The sequence below is a fragment of the Manacus vitellinus genome, unplaced genomic scaffold, assembly GCF_001715985.3.
Source record: "Manacus vitellinus isolate BGI_N305 unplaced genomic scaffold, ASM171598v3 scaffold_16_pilon, whole genome shotgun sequence".
NCBI lineage: Eukaryota > Metazoa > Chordata > Aves > Passeriformes > Pipridae > Manacus > Manacus vitellinus.
The window spans coordinates 8563781-8577550 of record NW_021939189.1 but is presented as its reverse complement, the minus strand read 5'-3'; the positions used below and the strand labels follow the sequence as shown (position 1 = coordinate 8577550).

At 43.6% G+C, this 13770-nt stretch overlaps 1 protein-coding gene across 2 annotated transcripts in view; it reads right to left on the bottom strand.

The window, feature by feature from the left end:
* The window catches only part of ZFAND6 (zinc finger AN1-type containing 6), a 36396-nt gene extending 22882 nt beyond the window's left edge, over positions 1 to 13514 (bottom strand). Inside the window, exons 1-2 of one of the 2 annotated variants that reach the window (XM_018069694.3) lie at positions 13488 to 13514; positions 10620 to 10709 (exon numbers count right to left, since the gene is read on the bottom strand). The gene's annotated coding sequence lies outside the window, so the exon portion shown is untranslated. Of the gene's footprint in view, positions 1 to 6601; positions 6624 to 10619; positions 10710 to 13487 lie in introns of those variants that run through there. The other variant, XM_018069692.2, reaches the window with a different exon arrangement.
* Between the last annotated feature and the right edge of the window lie 256 nt (positions 13515 to 13770).

Below are 13770 nucleotides of genomic sequence, written 5' to 3'. Positions count from 1 at the left end.
AATAACTCTTGAAGCAGATCTGACTTCTCTTTTTATCCTCTTGCCATAGTGATTGTATTCTGCCAGAGAATAGACTGACACATAACAAAGTAACAGCACTTTCTCTAGAGAAAGGAAAATTCATGATATAAAGGAAAAGTAGACAAACAGAAAAATGCAAGGCAGATCTCCAATTATGACATATTAAAGCCAATATCACACTTCAGAATGGATAAACAGGGAACAAAAATCTGCTCAAAGGATGCTGAACCTCAGTTGTCAGCAAGGTGTGGCTTTCTGTCAGTGTGCCTGTTGACCACCAACACTGGTCAACAGGGCTTCTATCAGGAAAGGATGGAAAAAGAGCATAATATATTCCCTTTTATTATGGTATAAGGTCATAAACAAGAGGGACATCAGGAAGAACAACACTCTTTAGCTTGCTAAAGCTGTGTTCACAGGCACCATTACTTCAGCAAAGCTAATTCCACAAGTACCCTGTCCTCACTATTGAAAAAAAATCCCAACGCCTCTACACTGTCTCCCAGAAATCCCTTCTGTCTCACACCCCTTTTGTGAAGGCAAAAATCCACACAAGACCATTGAAGAATATTTGTATCCTTTACACACACACACACACACAAAAAATCATTAATTTTAACCCATAACCCTGGGTTTCAAGAGAAGACTTTCCCATTTTAACAACTTACTTGATGCTACTCGAGGAAATACAGCAACACTGCAATACACATTTTACACTGTATGTGCCACTGTGTAAGTTCACAGGGTGAGACAGAGCTCTCAGGCCATACAAAGAGGTTTCAATAAATTCTTCATCTCAGGCCTTGCCAGTTTGAGAAATCAAGGTGTCAGAGCTGCAGCAAGGACACAGGTGTTCTTCAGAGCAGACAATTTCCGATTGTGCAATGGGGAATCTGACGTTGAAGACAGAAGGATAAGCAGGTAGCAACTAATCAGGGATTTATTTATATAGAGAATGACTAGGTATAAACTTAAGACCATGGGTCACAGTCACTTTATGACTTTGCAGAATAACAAGCTAATTCTTGTAGAAAGAGAAACCATAGACAACAGCCAAAAGTTTGACAGACACCAAGTAAGAGAAAAGCAAATACAGGAAGGCAACACAATCAATCAAGTGACCAGAGTGTGAAATTAGATATTTTTGTTGTTTTATTAAAAGAAAAAAAATTTAAAGCCAATTACTCCACTGCTATGCACAGGAGCTTTAAATTGCAATCAAAGCACCAAGTTTGACTGGACTTATTAAGAAGGCAAAAAATTCATGCCCAGCTGCCAGGACACTCCATAACAAATCAAACACTCCTTGATCTCAGCACTCCTAGTATCAGCCCCTGCATGGTTTGTCACACTCAGCTGACAATTTATTTGTTATGTAACTAATAATACACTTACCTTGGCCTATTGTTACTAATGCTGCTTTCCTCCTCTCCCAGGATACTTTAAACAAACACCATGAAAATATGCTGATATTCAAAACAATCCTATTAAGCAATTCTAGAGCCTCTTCCCTAAAGACCATTCCAGGTAAGTCCTTCCAATGTTCCCACAGTTTCTTTTTTTTTTTGCAAGCTCGTACTCAAATGTTTTTGATATCATAAACCACTAAGATAATTACTTTTCTTGTCATTTTCATTTGGACAACATTTGTTTGATAACTACTTCTAATTAATACCTACAAAATCACTTTATTCAAGGACTTAACAGAAATATCCAACGGTGTGTCATACTAGCATGATGTTTGGATAGGATAATCTCAACATGAGAAGTCTGGTGAAATCACTTAGAAAAGTCTCCTGTATCAGCAACAAAAGCCACCTCTAAAGTGTCTTACCTGATTCTAAAGGAGCTGGGTAGGAAGAACAATCTACAAACCATTCAATCTACGAACACTTCTTTTGCCCCTACCTTGATAATGACACAGATACCAAATTAAGGTCATTCTGTTGCACAGAAAACATTCTGGTTCATGACAACATTGTATTGTATGAAGGCCTTGATTCCATATGATTTTAGAAAAACATGCTAAATTCATACATGGGGTAGTAGAGAAACAATTTTTATCCTTTTTTATTTTTTTATCCTCTGCCAACCCATCCTCAAAATCAGCATGTTCAACAACTCAAATTTTATCTTTTGACAATCTAAATTAGATATAGCCTTCTGTATAAAAATGCACTAATATGTCCAATTTAGGTACCAAATTCTAAAACTTTTGCCTGCAGAATCAGTGGTTCTCTCTCGTCTCTTGCCCTAAACACAATTTAGAACCTAAGTGGAAAATGCCTGCCTTCCTCATGCAATATTTTGCTTTCATCAGCCCAATTATATTCCATGGCACACACATGAAAACCACTCAGCCTGCTGTCTTGTTCAAGCTAATGGTGAAAACTTCAGTCCCCGATTAAAAACCACATCCAATGCAAAATGCTTAAATGAACTGAAAATGCCTCGTTTCTGTCCTCAGAAATACCGCTACTAAGCTCCCACTCCAATTTGATTATGAAGTTTATATTTGTTTCCCTAATCCTTCCCATAGATAAAGGTGCATTAGCATCATGAATCACAGGACACACAGGCACAGTGTTGTCTTAAACCCTGGGCTAGTTAAACTGTTGGGGTGGTTGCCGGGGCCTGCCAAGGCAGCCACACTGTTTATAGTTTAGTTCTCCAGATACAGGACTATTATGTTTCAGACTGACAAATACCATATCCTGAAGGTTAGTCCTGTGATGCAAATATATCCTGGCAGGGCAGAACGGTTGAGCAGGGGTGGTCTTTAGCATGGAGACAGTCTGAGCTTCTGCAAGATTGCTGAAGCATTAAGTTAAAGGAAGAACTGTGCATTTAATAAAACTGCTGCTTAAAAAGGAGCTATTTTTAGGAAACACTCAAACGAGTGTGTTCATTTGTCTAAGTAATACTCAAAAGACTGTCTTAAGTTGATCTAAATGGAGCAGAAGATGGATCAGGTTAGGATTTAATTCAGTTTATCTCCTAATGCATAATTTAATAGCCAAAAAGTTACTTTTCAAATGAAAAAAACCTCAGTTTTTGCCAACAACTGGAGAATGAGCAAAAAAACACAACTTAATTGAGGAGAAACTATTTTTGCACTGTCAAAGCTTTGTTTTTGCTAATCTCTGTTTAGCTCAAAAGCCCTATAAACACACTTGGAAGGAGGGATCTGTTAAAAATATATCACCCCACCCCTTCAATTAAGGGCTGAGAAGCTTATGACACATCGGAGATCCAACAAGAACAGGGAAGGACTTAATGTTCCTGATATTTCTAAAGGTAGAAAAGCCCAAACAGGTTTAAAAATCCCGAATGTTTCATGCCTCTGTTAAATAGATTTTAAAGCAAGAATCCAGATCCAAGCTATTTTTATTCGTTTGTAGGTCATGTGTAATTAACTGCTTGTTTTCACAAAACCTTATTACACTGTAAACATCACTGGCCAGATGATCCGCCCCACCCAGAGTGAGCTGCACACCACAGAGGGACAACTATCTCCCGAGGAGCCCTTGTATCTGCGGGAGAGGGCTGGTCCTGCAGCACCAATCTGCCCTGCAACAGCACTGCTGTGCTGATCACACCTCCTCAGCTCACCCCTTTCCTAGAAACTGCAAGAAAACTACTCCGAGGCCAAACTCCACGTCTAAAACCATGGGCAGGTGGCCCTTTTTTGGATATCGCTGACGCTCTCTAGGATGTCATTATTCTTCTCCCCCCTCCCTTGTGCCTTGGGCACAGGGCAATTAGCAGAAATGATCACTAAACCACTTGAGAAACAGGGGGAGGAAGAGGAGGGGAAAAGAGCCAGTTGGGTTGGCTTGAGCCACTAATTTAGAACAATTTGAGCCAGGCTTTACCTTCAGACCTCACAGAACCCACTCTGCTGGGAAAGTGGCAGGGAGCACCTCAGGGAGGGACCCAAAGCCCACATCCCTGTTTGCAGGGTCAGCATCTGCCCTCCCTAAGGCTCAGGGATGTTTTACAGAGATGAGCCCATGGCAGACATGAATCCTGCTCAAAGCAGCATTGGACAGACCCAGAAAGCAGGGTCACCATCCCAGCTCATGCTGGGCCACCCACCTCACAACACTGGGCAGTGCCACCAGCAGACAGTGACCTGTAGGGCACAGACATCCTCTGCCTCATAAACAGGGGAGACAAAATTTGGTCCTGCATTTTGTACACAGAGCTACAGTCACTTTTAAGAATCTCTTATTCACATCAGAGATGCATATTCCATCCTGGCACAAGAAGCAGACACATAAATCCCACAGCACACAGCACATTCACAGTGTTTAAGATTTGCAGATGGAGCATGTGCAGGAGAAGGTTTTTATGAACAAGAAATGCTGGAACAACCAATCGTCATGCAGGGACAACACAGGTCCTGCCAGCAACGGCTTTGAATGCAGGCAAGAAACATTTGCTGTAGCCTGAATACAGAAGTTGTACAGCTGTGCCAGCTAAGTGGTGTGTTTATCCTTTAGGGCATATTTGCTTTCTACAAACAGCCTGCATTAGAACTGCATACATGTGGCTGGAGAGTTGAACATTTCACTCCTGTGTTGAATAAATCCGGAAAACTGGTCCCAGATAATACAACTTTCCTAAGTTGGGGGGCAGAGGGGACCCAAGAAGAATCGTTGCTCAGTGGTTGAACGACAGGAACCAAGTTACCTCATGTAAGAAGCTTTTTTCTTGTTCTAAGCAAAACTAGCTTTTGGCTAAATGTAATATTTAATAGCACACAAATACTTTAGTTGGCTTCCTTTTGTTTCAGCAATTTCAATATACACATCACAAGTCTATAGAAATTCAAGTAAGCTCCATTATTCTTCTTGCCCTAACCTCATGCACCTGATCTAGTCACCTTGTCTAGGTCTAGCATCACATTCAAGTTAAAAAATGAATATAAATCCAGGTATTTAAATGTTTATGTGTTCTGGTCTTAAATATCTCCCCTGATACAGGAAATCTGTCCCACCTCTGAGCTAAAAGACCATATATAGTCACTGCTTATTCTAAGATAGTATTTCCAGGGTTTAAATACAATTCAGAACATTTAAAAATGTTATAAACAGGTAAAGACAGATCGCAAGAGTGAATTAGTGATTCAGACCTATAAGCCACTGGACCATGGCAAGATGCCAGTGTGCCAAGACACTGACATATGTAAAAGTAATCTATACCCAGCATTTTGGGAGAAAACAGAATGGCTAGATGCAGAACTTGAAAGAATAAGGTATACTTTAAAAATAACACTTGTTTACATTCAATAGAGATCTAAGCAATTGCGTTCCATGGTCATTTGGAAGACTGTTGCTCAATTTTCACATCCATTCTTCTATCACCATGACTAATCATACAAAACCCATCAACTCCTTAGACTCAACAAGTATTAGGGGCATGAGTATTTCTTTCCAATTCCCAGGAGCAGCTATATATTGACAAACAAGTAATTTTACAAAAATCAGGAAATATTTAGGGAAGTAAGAAAATACATTTCCCAGTCTGAAAGCCTTGTTTTGTATAAGGCCTCATCTAACATATTTGTCAAAGATACAGAAAGGATGGCAATTAAAAGAAAGTCTCTATCCTCATTAGAACCTCCCTTGCTTCCTGCCTCACCACTTCCTGCTCTCCCCCCTCTCACCCTATCCCATGCCACCCACGGCAAATCATACTTTTCCTGTTCCTGAAGCCCTTTCAGATGCTCAGTGTCACTAAAAATACCATATATGATAAACCTGGTACACAAACTGAAAATAATCTCCCCTCAAATAAAACACCTGTTATCATTAGACAATACAGGTTTCCAAAAGAAAAAAAAATACAATTTCCCCCTCCCCTTTTTTTTTTTGCTGGAAGGGTAGTAGCTGCAACACAGAGCAGTAACATTTAATTTTTCTGCCTGTGTTTGTAATCAGAGCTCTGACAGACCCAGACACCCTATAAAATGTATTAAAAAAGAGAAAAATTGCCATGTTTTACATAGTTTTTACATATCTTTGTTCTAAACGCTAAAGACCTGTGAGACATTCATCTCATCAAGAACAAACACACAGACAACAGCACAGCAGCCTTCAGTGATACAACAAAGGACAATTTAAGACAAACGACTTGGAGCAAATGCTATCACTGAATAATCCCACAGCAGCTGTCATAATTAGTTACCTCCAATCTCATCAGAATCAGGGAAGTTAGAGTTAAAATCGAGCTCTCTTCCTGTAACATTGTGTAACTCCAAAACAGCAGCATTATCCTCGCTATTTTAGAATTAACATTTCTCCATAAGATAATGTGGAACCACTCGATTCTTCCACGCCAGAACACTCGGTGCAAGCCGACAGATGACAAAAGAAACTCGGTCAAGTTTGAGCCTCTCTCAGCACCTTATTTCCTGTCTAAAGAGCCCTTTTGTTCTGCTTCCCTGCATAAATGTTAATATCCTGCCATCATTAGCGAGCGAAACGACGAAGGAAAAGCCCCAAGCACATGAACTCCGCTGCCCTGGCGGGCGGAACGACGCCACACGACGCGATTAGAACCGCAAAATTCCTACCACCAAGATCTGCACAATTCTCTGCTCGCTTCACCCCAGATTAACTTCACTTGGAGCTGCACTTCGGCGCAACCTACCCCGGCCGCGGGGCCCCGCCCCCGCGCTCCCATTGGCCGAGGCGGGCGGGGGCCCGCCCCGCCGGCCGGGCCGCGCTCGCCGATTGGCGGAGTGGCCTGTCCGTCACGCAAAGAACTTTTCCTCGCTAGCAGGTTAGGCTGGGCGGGCTCGGCACCCCGGCGCGCGCCTCTTAAAGGGGCCCGCGTCCCGCTCCGCCGTGACAGCCCACGGCCCCCCCGGGACGCGCAGACCCCGCGGGGCGCCCACCCCTCCCGGCACGCAGCCCCCGGCCAGGGGGACCGGGGATGGGGGACAGCAGAGCACCTTCTCTTCTCCCGCGGCAATTACACAACTGCTGCTTGCTCCACTTCGGGGATAAAATTAGATGTGTGTTTGGAGCCCATCCGCGCTTTAAGGGTGACTGGAGTTGCCCTGGGAGGCCGAGCACACTATATAAATTAGTAACCCCGGCTAAAAATACATCGGGTCGCCGGTTCCAAAGACTTCCACCCATTTAAAGCATGAGTCAGCAGGAGCTCCGCAGGAAGTGACTGTCTCCATCCCACAAGGTACCACGGCTCCTGCCAGAAACTTTTTGTGCTTATTCAGGCTTTACTCGGCTGAACGAATTTGCAAGATCCTGGTCACGTTGTGACAACAGCATTTCTCACGGCACAGCTTCCTCTCAGCACTAGACAAAACCCTGTCCTTTTAATCCTTAGATTAAAAGTGTTTCTTTTTCCTCGGTGCAAACACTGATGTGGTTCCCTATCCATCTATACAGTGAAAAGAAAAGTAAACATAAACAAGGCTTGATAAATATTTCACAAGGGCAGATATGACACCTGGTTTGAGACAAACCTTGCCCCATTCCAAACAAGCAACATGAGGAAGAGCCACAACACAGTGTTCCCTCCTGCACCCACAAAGTATCATCATGGTTACACAAGACTTATCTGGGCAGCAAGGCTGCCTTGCATAAAACATTTTCACGTGTTTAGTGTAAAATAACTAAAAAATATTAAGCTAGAGGAAGCATAACCACATTTTGGTTGTTCTTCTGGCTGTTGCCACCTTTCCTCTCCCAGTGCTGGAGCTGCCTGCTTTGCCTTACTTCACCCACTGCCAATACCACAAAATGGAGATGTTTTAACTTCCCTAATAGAGATTAAAAAGTCCAAGGCAGTTTAGCAAATACCACATAACATCAAGAAAATATTTACAGCTAAGTACTCCCTTGAGCTGTGAAACACCAAAAAGAGCATAAAAAACACCTTCAGGAAGGATATTTAACTCTCTAAAACTGTGAAATAGCACATTTTGTGTTACCTCCTATTTTAGAGCAACCTACCATGCCACAAATTCAAACAGGACCAAAAAGCAGCAATTGGTACAGCTGTAAGTTGCTATGTATGAAGCAAGCACAGAAAAAACAATATTCACATAACTTCCCCCTCAGTACCTAAAACACAAGCTGAAAGGAGCAGACCTTAACCCTTGCATCTGAATTCAGTGCCCTGCCAGAGCCAGCACTGCCGGAGGTTAATCTCAGGTCCCCTGAGGATAACCCTGAGGTCACACTTACATGACACTTTTTTGACCAACTCTTATCTAAGCAATCAAAACCAAGAACACAGTTCACGCAAACAAAACAGACTAGTAAAGTGTCCCTTAGGTATCACAGTAACCAATCTTGGAAAGCTTCAATTTAGAACACATTAACTTTAGGCCCATAAAAACAGCAGCACAAGTCACAAATCATATCAACCAAACTGCCTAGTGTTAGAAGACACAAGAACCCTAAAGTCAGTGGTGTTGTTTGGGTACTTTCAAAAGGAGAGGGGAAAAGAAAACCCAAAACACACTACCCCAAAACTTTCCAGCTCTATAGCTACCACAGCAGTTTCACCACCTGGCAACAGCAACAAAAAGTAATTTTTATCATCAAACATCCAACACTTCAGCTCATGCTTCTGTTACGCAGGCAAGCAGGAGCTCTTATCACTAAGAGGGAGACATTTCATCCCTTTTCCTCCCCACCTCTCTCCCCTTCATGCAGTCTGGCCAACTCCCACAGCCCAGCTCTGGTGCTCATCAGCCCCTTCCACCTGCCTCCGAATCTCTGGGCTGGCAGAAGCTTGGCCAGTCTCTGATAAAGCAAGAGCATAGCTCACCCAGAGCACAAGGGGGATGGCAAAACGTATTCTCCTCCATCCAGCACTGACCACCCAGATTTGCTTACCTCATCTCATTTAAAACCAAAACAAACCCACCCACACAACACAACTGTCAGTAATACTACAAATGCCCCAAGAGTAGTTTGCCATCCTCATAAAAGTGAAGATTCCCACATCATCTGCTAAGTGGGGTATCCTGCAAGGTTCCTTAGCTCACTGGATTAGCAATCTGTATCCAGATGTTAGCAATCTGAGCATAAAAAAATTGCTATTCAAGTTATTATCCCACGCTGAAGGAGACCTAGTGAAACTAGACATTAAAAAAAACTAATTTTTTAGCATCAGTTTCTGCACAAAAGCCACTTATTTTCCCTGTAAACACACATACATTCTGGAGAAAATGCAATGGCACCACTTTAAGGTCCAGGCTTAAGTTAAGCCTTTGCTACTCTTACAATATCTGTGGCAATGCAGAAAAAACCTGGAAATAGCAGATTGCAGCTGCAAGAACATTAAACAGGGAAGCTTTGACAGCAGTGTTAAAAAAAAAATAAATCAGTTTGGTGCCACCCAACTTCGCACTGAGGACAGTAACAGAAAGCACCTGACTCTCATCTGACCATTGTAATCACAAAACAGCTAAAGGGCCATTTGTTCTGTAATCTTACATATACAGAAGACAGCAAGTTTGGAGGACTTGACAGCTCAAGAGATCAAGAACAGAGCCTTTCATCTTTAAGTCACCAGTTCAAACAGAGACAAGAATAGTAGTGATCAAAAGCTACATGTGATAGCTGTTCAGGGATTAGATGAGAGATGGTTACTCGCTGTCCAGTTCCCAAGAGATCAGTGTGAACCACGAGAGCTTTCTTCAGTGGTTTGCACCTGTTTTTCAGTCTTGAGTACATTACACCTCCTGGTTCTGTACATGTTAATAAGTAGCAAAGGAACTGATCTGCTGGGTGCACATACTGAACTGGCACTGGAGAAAAGGACTTTACCCTCTGGTTGTCAATTATGTCAGCACTAATATGCTGAACTTTTTATTCCTTATTATTATAGTTCTGACTTTGCTTTTCTTATTAGAGACAGATTTGAAAGTAGTATTTAGCTTCCCATTCCTTTCACACTCTCAGATGCTGCAATCCTGTTTATAAACAATAGTTCTCAAACTTGCTGGGTATTTTTGGAAATACATCAATTTTAAAAGCACATTAGCATAGCAATTTCAGAACTTTGGCATTTGAGAAATTATTCTGAGACATTATTACTAATTTTTTTATCAAACCCATACAACATTAACTTCATAGCGGTAACCTCTGCATAAAGAGTGGAAAAAAAAAATCCCTGACTGAAGAAACCAACATTCCTTTTCATATTCTTACACATTCTTCAATACATCAGTGTGCAGCTTCTGCAAAGTTTGTCAGCAATAGCCCCTTTCCAACCTGACTTTAGTTTTAAAAGTCTGCATAAGTACCTGGAATTTCCAAACTGGATAGGCAAGATGAAAACAAGTTCAGAGTGTATGTTGACTAAAGGTTCTGGGAGCAGGAGTTCATTGTCCTGCTACAAACACCACTACCAAAAACAGTCTTCTGCACAACCCCAGAAATACATGGGTCACAGTTCTCAGTAGTGTATTACTTACTAAGAATTAAGTTGCTGATGAAAAGCCAAGATCCTAGAAACCTACCAGGAAACTTAATCCTTAGCTGTAACTAAGGAGGCCCTCACATAAAAAGAATTCAACTTGCTATTCCAGGAGTTTAAAGAGAACATACCAGACTGATGAGATTTCAGTAATCTTGAACTTTGAGATTCCTCTTGCTGTTTTCAATCCAAGATGTACCACTGCTGTGCAATAGTCAGACCTGGAAACAACAAAGAGGCGCACGTGGTAAATACCGGCCCTTCAGAGAGGTCTGGTGACTCGTCTGGACAGCAGCACAGATACACCAGACAAACACATTCCCTTGGCAGTTTTAGCAGCTGCCTCAAACCACCCAGATCTTAGCTACTCATTCATGTTAAATCCCAAATGTCTCCTCCTGTGTAGGGAATAAACCCTTAACAGAATCATTTGTCCTGCCTCGTATTGCCCTGGCCTATAAAGCTGGACATCCATAACAGGTCTCAATCCCTCAGCAGCTGCCATGTTGGTTTAGTTTGAGGGGGTTTGTTCGTGGGTTGTTTGGGTTTTTTGGGGGGCTGTGATTTGGTTGGTTGGGCGGAGTTTTTTGGTTTAGTGTGTTTTGGTTTTTGTTTGGTTGTTTGTTTTTTTTTTAATCAAGACATGGAACTGTAACTTGTACAGCTGCACCACCAAGGCCTCTGGTGATGAATGGCCACAACACTTGCCTTAGTCAAAGTCCTTGCAAAAGGATCTAGACATTTTAAAAGACATTTCCTTGACATCAGGTATCTCTTGGGTGGAGCAAAAATAAGCATACTTCAGTTTCCATTGAATTGAGCATAGTCCAAGCACATTTATATGTAATCTATAATACTCTTTGTAGCTCAAATCAAGTATCTTGAATGCAAGTCATAGCCCATTCAGCACTAAAAAAAGAAAAAAAAATAGAAAAAGCTGCATAGTGATTAGCTGCCAAGAAAATGGAGCCAGAAGTTTGTATACTTCCAATTCTCTCAGAAATCACACTGATTAATATAGCTGTTACAAAACGACACACTTTCACAGAAACAGGGATTACCTTTATCTGTAACCATAGCAACTTTTCAGTAGTTTGTGTTAATGCTACTCTCCCTCTGATAACTTGCCACTATCTCTTTCAAGCTATTTGTGTAAGGTTTTCAATGTGCCATCTGAGACCATGAAGTAACAAGAAGTTGAAATGTAAACTTACATTCTTAGATCACACTCTTAAAAATATGCAGTGTCACACACACTGTTGTTCATTTTTGCCATAAATTCAAGATTAGTCAGGAAGTAAAATAATAACAGATTAAAATAAATTTAATATGATTCACAGGTTTTTAAGACAAACAAATATTATAAGAGGAATTCTATGAAATACATAAAGGAGGCAGTTTCTCCAGTACTGAAGAATGTCTTCTCTAACTGCAGAGTAGTAAACCCAAGGAATTAGGCCATTGATATGTCACATACTTTGTTATGTAGTATCACAAGAAAGAAAAATCCTCCCCAAACATACTTATTTTGGCCTGAACAAATATATAACTGATCAGAAGAGAGCCAGTCCCCTTGTTCTGTGTTAGGTGATAATAAATATAAACAACAGGTGTAAGTACCTCGGCACTAGAAAAACAAATCGAGCAAAACCATAAAAGTTAGAAGAGAGACAGGAAAGAGACAAAGGAAGGACTTTACTTCCTCAATTGTTGAGCTACCATCATCCACAGTTCAGATAAGGACAAGCACTCTGTGACAAGAAATTTTTTAAGATGACATCAGACAAACAAAGTCATTTGCTGGGAAGTAGTAGGAGGAAGAGCATAATTTCTTCTTTATTTTTTTTCCCCTGAAGCTCACAGGGCAGCTTACCAAGCTGTGCCCTTCTCTCTCCAGTACACACAGAGCTTGGCACAGTTAAGATGCAAGCAAAGAACCTTAGAAGAGTGAAAGAAACTCGGCACGCTCTTTGCTCCTTGTAACTCTTACGCAATGACACCTATTAAAGGACAAGTCTGGACAAACACTCGGGGAATGGACTCCAGAACACAACGGTGCACTTAAGTCAGTCCACGCAGGGGCTGAAGCAACTACCATGGTTTTGCTGAATGCCTCCACATTACATCAGCACATGTGGTGGAGGCTTCTGTATTTCGTTGTTGTTGCTGCTATTAACAGTAGAGACAGCTGCCCCTTTTATTTTTTAAGATTCCCCAATCCTAACATCCCGTGGAAACACGAGTGGATGTTTGCATCTCTTATCTATCACTCCAGGTTTTTTACCTAGGAGTTAAAGTTTGGGTTAAATTTCGCAGAGCTCTTGGGCGAACACCAGCACAACAACAAAAACAACTTTTCACACGATAAAACTCAAAACTACGACAGGCTGCGTTAAGTTTTAACCCTTGGCTTAACCAGGGGGGTGCCACAACCCCAGCTAAATGCTGATCCCCGGTACCTCTGTCCCCACACCGGCCAAAACCGCTGCTCTGGGCTCACCCAGGGGCGGCGAGCCCCGGACACCGGGGGGAGCCCTGGGTTCCACAGGCACCGCCGCCGGAGTCCAGCCCGGTTCCCCACGGCCCCCCAAACCCCCGCGGTCCGTGCGGGCCGGCCCCGAGCCGGCGCAGCCTGCGCGACGGGCCCGGCTCTGCCTCTCCCTTCCACCAAGACAGCGAGTTACAACACCTCTGCCCGGATGGCTCCTGCGCACGCAGCCGCCGGGGGTGGGAGGACGGACGAGCGGAACCACCAAAAAAAGCAGAAAAGAAGACCCGCAGGGGCCCCGCGCCGCCGCCGCCCCCCGCCCCGCAAGCCCGCGCCCCCGGTTGCGGGGGCGAGGCGGCCGCAGGGGGACTCTCCCCGCAGGTCCCGCAGTCCCTCCGCCGCTTCCCCGGGGGGCAGGCGGCCCGCCAGCCCCCCCCACACCCTGCCCCCCACGCGTGCGGGGCCGCAGCCACCGCCGCTGCCCGCGGCCCGGCCCGCCGCGCTCCCTCACCTTTGCCGGGCCCGCCGCGCCCGCCCGGCCCCCGGCTCGCTTCGCACCAACTTTTTTTTCCCCTCTTCTCCGTGTTTCGTTAGCCCTCGGAGTGACGCGGGCGGGCGCTGATTGGACGAGCCCAGCAAGGGAGGCCGCGGGCAGAAAGGGGGCGGCGCTACGGCCCCGCTAGTAATTATGGCAAGGCGACGGCGGCGACGTCAACCACGGGATGGTGTTTAAAGGGACAGCGGCCCGTCCCCCGCTCTCCCCGCCCTCAGGAGTGACCTGAGGCGATCGCGGC